Here is a 6,775-nt window from a genome sequence, read left to right on the forward strand (position 1 = left end):
TGCCAACGGCTCTTCCGAGCAAACGTGTCCGCTCCGGTTGGTTCCCCCGTCGGCCTCGAATGACGAAAAATGCCGGTCTCCGCCCGGAGCTCATGACAAACGAAAAATTTTCTAAGTGCCAACGGCACTTGCGAGCGAATGTGTCCGCTCGGCGCTGGTTCCCGGGTCGAACCCGGAAGACGAAAAACGCCGGTCTCCGCCCGGAGCTCATGACAAACGAAAAATTTTCTAAGTGCCAACGGCACTTGCGAGCGAATGTGTCCGCTCGGCGCTGGTTCCCGGGTCGAACCCGGAAGACGAAAAATGCCGGTCTCCGCCCGGAGCTCATGACAAACGAAAAATTTTCTAAGTGCCAACGGCACTTGCGAGCGAATGTGTCCGCTCGGCGCTGGTTCCCGGGTCGAACCCGGAAGACGAAAAACGCCGGTCTCCGCCCGGAGCTCATGACAAACGAAAAATTTTCTAAGTGCCAACGGCACTTGCGAGCGAATGTGTCCGCTCGGCGCTGGTTCCCGGGTCGAACCCGGAAGACGAAAAACGCCGGTCTCCGCCCGGAGCTCATGACAAACGAAAAATTTTCTAAGTGCCAACGGCACTTGCGAGCGAATGTGTCCGCTCGGCGCTGGTTCCCGGGTCGAACCCGGAAGACGAAAAACGCCGGTCTCCGCCCGGAGCTCATGACAAACGAAAAATTTTCTAAGTGCCAACGGCACTTGCGAGCGAATGTGTCCGCTCGGTGCTGGTTCCCGGGTCGAACCCGGAAGACGAAAAACGCCGGTCCTCGCCTGGAGGTCCCAGCAAAATCGGCGAAAAAACGACTAAGTGTCAACTTTCGAAAAAACGGCTAAGTGTCGACTTTCGAAAAAACGGCTAAGTGTCAACTTTCGAAAAAACGGCTAAGTGTCAACTTTCGAAAAAACGACTAAGTGTCGCCTCTCTGAAAAAACGGCTAAGTGTCGCCTCTCTGAAAAAACGACTAAGTGTCGCCTCTCTGAAAAAACGACTAAGTGTCGCCTCTCTGAAAAAACGGCAAAGTGCCCACGGCTCTGCGGGCTCGTGCATCCGACCCGCGCCGGTTCCCCAGCCGGCCTGAAATAAGGCAAAACCAGGCTCTCCCCCTGGAGCTCAGAGCCAATTGTGGCGAAAAAACGACTAAGTGTCAACTTTCGAAAAAACGACTAAGTGTCAACTTTCCAAAAAAACGGCTAAGTGTCGACTTTCGAAAAAACGGCTAAGTGTCAACTTTCGAAAAAACGACTAAGTGTCGCCTCTGAAAAAACGACTAAGTGTCGCCTCTCTGAAAAAACGACTAAGTGCCCACGGCTCTGCGGGGTTTGTGAGTCCGCCCCGCGCCGGTTCGGCGGTCGGCCTCAAAAAGCGAAAAATCAGCCTCTCTCCCTGGAGCTCACCAAAAATTTGTCGAAATTTTTCTAAGTTCTCCTCGAGGTACCAGGGGGTGAGGTACCCGGGCTAAGGTGCAGTACCTTTTTTGGTCTTCAGGTGCGCCAGAGTACAATGAAATGGTCCCAGTAGTCAGTGTACTCATCGACTTTCCCCCCGTTTTCCAAAGCACCTCGTTTACGAGTATGGAGGAGATGGTGCTGGTCTCCCCACGGCGTCGGACACGCCGTCCTCGACAGCACAAGGTCGGATAGAAGACCTGAAAAGCGCCGTGGCACGCGCTGGAGGTGTCACTGTGGCGAAAAAGTGACTAAGTGTCAACTTTCGAAAAAACGACAAAGTGTCACCTCTCTGAAAAAACGGCAAAGTGTCAACTTTCGAAAAAACGACTAAGTGTCAACTTTCGAAAAAACGACTAAGTGTCACCTCTCTGAAAAAATGGCAAAGTGTCAACTGCGAATGTGGTGGTGCATGGAAGGAAGTGGAGGACGGCCGCCTCCTTAAACACAGGCCGAAGAGGAGCGTCAGGGCCGGCTCCTTAAACACGGACCGAGTGTCGCCCTTAACACAGACCAAGCGGAGGACGGCCGCCTCCCTAAATACAGGCCGAACCGGAGCGCGAGGGCCAGGCTCCTTAAACACGGACCGAGTGTCGCCCTTAACACAGACCAAGGGGAGGACGGCCGCCTCCTTAAACACAGGCCGGAGAGGAGCGTCAGGGCCAGGCTCCTTAAACATGGACCGAGTGTCGCCCTTAACACAGACCAAGCGGAGGACGGCCGCCTCCCTAAATACAGGCCGAACCGGAGCGCGAGGGCCAGGCTCCTTAAACACGGACCGAGTGTCGCCCTTAACACAGACCAAGGGGAGGACGGCCGCCTCCTTAAACACAGGCCGGAGAGGAGCGTCAGGGCCAGGCTCCTTAAACATGGACCGAGTGTCGCCCTTAACACAGACCAAGGGGAGGACGGCCGCCTCCTTAAACACAGGCCGGAGAGGAGCGTCAGGGCCAGGCTCCTTAAACATGGACCGAGTGTCGCCCTTAACACAGACCAAGGGGAGGACGGCCGCCTCCTTAAACACAGGCCGGAGAGGAGCGTCAGGGCCAGGCTCCTTAAACATGGACCGAGTGTCGCCCTTAACACAGACCAAGGGGAGGACGGCCGCCTCCTTAAACACAGGCCGGAGAGGAGCGTCAGGGCCAGGCTCCTTAAACATGGACCGAGTGTCGCCCTTAACACAGACCAAGCGGAGGACGGCCGCCTCCCTAAATACAGGCCGAACCGGAGCGCGAGGGCCGCTCCTTAAACACGGACCGAGTGTCGCCCTTAACACAGACCAAGGGGAGGACGGCCGCCTCCTTAAACACAGGCCGAACCGGAGCGCGAGTGTCGCTCCTTAAACACGGACCGAGTGGAGGACGGCCGCCTCCTTAAACACAGGCCGAACAAAATGACACAAAGTGTCAACTGCGAATGTTGTCCATCCAAGGAAGGAGCGTGATGCCCGGCCGGCTCCTTAAACACAGGCCGAGAGTCGCCCCGGACGGTCCGCCTCGCGGCGCCCGCCCGCTCGGATAAAATGACACAAAGTGTCAACTGCGAATGTTGTCCATCCAAGGAAGGAGCGTGATGCCCGGCCGGCTCCTTAAACACAGGCCGAGAGTCGCCCCGGACGGTCCGCCTCGCGGCGCCCGTCTGCTCGGATAAAATGACACAAAGTGTCAACTGCGAATGTTGTCCATCCAAGGAAGGAGCGTGATGCCCGGCCGGCTCCTTAAACACAGGCCGAGAGTCGCCTCGGACGGTCCGCCTCGCGGCGCCCGCCCGCTCGGATAAAATGACACAAAGTGTCAACTACGAATGTTGTCCATCCAAGGAAGGAGCGTGATGCCCGGCCGGCTCCTTAAACACAGGCCGAGAGTCGCCCCGGACGGTCCGCCTCGCGGCGCCCGTCTGCTCGGATAAAATGACACAAAGTGTCAACTACGAATGTTGTCCATCCAAGGAGGGAGCGTGATGCCCGGCCGGCTCCGAAAACACAGGCCGAGAGTCGCCCCGGACGGTCCGCCTCGCGGCGCCCGTCTGCTCGGATAAAATGACACAAAGTGTCAACTACGAATGTTGTCCATCCAAGGAGGGAGCGTGATGCCCGGCCGGCTCCGAAAACACAGGCCGAGAGTCGCCCCGGACGGTCCGCCTCGCGGCGCCCGTCTGCTCGGATAAAATGACACAAAGTGTCAACTGCGAATGTTGTCCATCCAAGGAAGGAGCGTGATGCCCGGCCGGCTCCTTAAACACAGGCCGAGAGTCGCCCCGGACGGTCCGCCTCGCGGCGCCCGCCCGCTCGGATAAAATGACACAAAGTGTCAACTTTCCAAAAAAACGGCTAAGTGTCGACTTTCGAAAAAACGGCTAAGTGTCAACTTTCGAAAAAACGACTAAGTGTCGCCTCTGAAAAAACGACTAAGTGTCGCCTCTCTGAAAAAACGACTAAGTGCCCACGGCTCTGCGGGGTTTGTGAGTCCGCCCCGCGCCGGTTCGGCGGTCGGCCTCAAAAAGCGAAAAATCAGCCTCTCTCCCTGGAGCTCACCAAAAATTTGTCGAAATTTTTCTAAGTTCTCCTCGAGGTACCAGGGGGTGAGGTACCCGGGCTAAGGTGCAGTACCTTTTTTGGTCTTCAGGTGCGCCAGAGTACAATGAAATGGTCCCAGTAGTCAGTGTACTCATCGACTTTCCCCCCGTTTTCCAAAGCACCTCGTTTACGAGTATGGAGGAGATGGTGCTGGTCTCCCCACGGCGTCGGACACGCCGTCCTCGACAGCACAAGGTCGGATAGAAGACCTGAAAAGCGCCGTGGCACGCGCTGGAGGTGTCACTGTGGCGAAAAAGTGACTAAGTGTCAACTTTCGAAAAAACGACAAAGTGTCACCTCTCTGAAAAAACGGCAAAGTGTCAACTTTCGAAAAAACGACTAAGTGTCAACTTTCGAAAAAACGACTAAGTGTCACCTCTCTGAAAAAATGGCAAAGTGTCAACTGCGAATGTGGTGGTGCATGGAAGGAAGTGGAGGACGGCCGCCTCCTTAAACACAGGCCGAAGAGGAGCGTCAGGGCCGGCTCCTTAAACACGGACCGAGTGTCGCCCTTAACACAGACCAAGCGGAGGACGGCCGCCTCCCTAAATACAGGCCGAACCGGAGCGCGAGGGCCAGGCTCCTTAAACACGGACCGAGTGTCGCCCTTAACACAGACCAAGGGGAGGACGGCCGCCTCCTTAAACACAGGCCGGAGAGGAGCGTCAGGGCCAGGCTCCTTAAACATGGACCGAGTGTCGCCCTTAACACAGACCAAGCGGAGGACGGCCGCCTCCCTAAATACAGGCCGAACCGGAGCGCGAGGGCCAGGCTCCTTAAACACGGACCGAGTGTCGCCCTTAACACAGACCAAGGGGAGGACGGCCGCCTCCTTAAACACAGGCCGGAGAGGAGCGTCAGGGCCAGGCTCCTTAAACATGGACCGAGTGTCGCCCTTAACACAGACCAAGGGGAGGACGGCCGCCTCCTTAAACACAGGCCGGAGAGGAGCGTCAGGGCCAGGCTCCTTAAACATGGACCGAGTGTCGCCCTTAACACAGACCAAGGGGAGGACGGCCGCCCCCTTAAACACAGGCCGGAGAGGAGCGTCAGGGCCAGGCTCCTTAAACATGGACCGAGTGTCGCCCTTAACACAGACCAAGCGGAGGACGGCCGCCTCCCTAAATACAGGCCGAACCGGAGCGCGAGGGCCGCTCCTTAAACACGGACCGAGTGTCGCCCTTAACACAGACCAAGGGGAGGACGGCCGCCTCCTTAAACACAGGCCGAACCGGAGCGCGAGTGTCGCTCCTTAAACACGGACCGAGTGGAGGACGGCCGCCTCCTTAAACACAGGCCGAACAAAATGACACAAAGTGTCAACTGCGAATGTTGTCCATCCAAGGAAGGAGCGTGATGCCCGGCCGGCTCCTTAAACACAGGCCGAGAGTCGCCCCGGACGGTCCGCCTCGCGGCGCCCGCCCGCTCGGATAAAATGACACAAAGTGTCAACTGCGAATGTTGTCCATCCAAGGAAGGAGCGTGATGCCCGGCCGGCTCCTTAAACACAGGCCGAGAGTCGCCCCGGACGGTCCGCCTCGCGGCGCCCGTCTGCTCGGATAAAATGACACAAAGTGTCAACTGCGAATGTTGTCCATCCAAGGAAGGAGCGTGATGCCCGGCCGGCTCCTTAAACACAGGCCGAGAGTCGCCTCGGACGGTCCGCCTCGCGGCGCCCGCCCGCTCGGATAAAATGACACAAAGTGTCAACTACGAATGTTGTCCATCCAAGGAAGGAGCGTGATGCCCGGCCGGCTCCTTAAACACAGGCCGAGAGTCGCCCCGGACGGTCCGCCTCGCGGCGCCCGTCTGCTCGGATAAAATGACACAAAGTGTCAACTACGAATGTTGTCCATCCAAGGAGGGAGCGTGATGCCCGGCCGGCTCCGAAAACACAGGCCGAGAGTCGCCCCGGACGGTCCGCCTCGCGGCGCCCGTCTGCTCGGATAAAATGACACAAAGTGTCAACTACGAATGTTGTCCATCCAAGGAGGGAGCGTGATGCCCGGCCGGCTCCGAAAACACAGGCCGAGAGTCGCCCCGGACGGTCCGCCTCGCGGCGCCCGTCTGCTCGGATAAAATGACACAAAGTGTCAACTGCGAATGTTGTCCATCCAAGGAAGGAGCGTGATGCCCGGCCGGCTCCTTAAACACAGGCCGAGAGTCGCCCCGGACGGTCCGCCTCGCGGCGCCCGCCCGCTCGGATAAAATGACACAAAGTGTCAACTACGAATGTTGTCCATCCAAGGAAGGAGCGTGATGCCCGGCCGGCTCCTTAAACACAGGCCGAGAGTCGCCCCGGACGGTCCGCCTCTCGAGGCGCCCGCCCGCTCGGATAAAATGACACAAAGTGTCAACTGCGAATGTTGTCCATCCAAGGAAGGAGCGTGATGCCCGGCCGGCTCCTTAAACACAGGCCGAGAGTCGCCCCGGACGGTCCGCCTCGCGGCGCCCGCCCGCTCGGATAAAATGACACAAAGTGTCAACTACGAATGTTGTCCATCCAAGGAGGGAGCGTGAGGCCCGGCCGGCTCCGAAAACACAGGCCGAGAGTCGCCCCGGACGGTCCGCCTCTCGAGGCGCCCGCCCGCTCGGATAAAATGACACAAAGTGTCAACTACGAATGTTGTCCATCCAAGGAGGGAGCGTGATGCCCGGCCGGCTCCGAAAACACAGGCCGAGATTCGACCCCGGACGGGCCGTCTTCTCCCGGCGCCCGCCCGCGTACGCCCCCCATCCC

Source organism: Syngnathus leptorhynchus, unplaced genomic scaffold, assembly GCF_054491065.1.
Source record: "Syngnathus leptorhynchus isolate UIUO unplaced genomic scaffold, UIUO_Slep HiC_scaffold_33, whole genome shotgun sequence".
NCBI lineage: Eukaryota > Metazoa > Chordata > Actinopteri > Syngnathiformes > Syngnathidae > Syngnathus > Syngnathus leptorhynchus.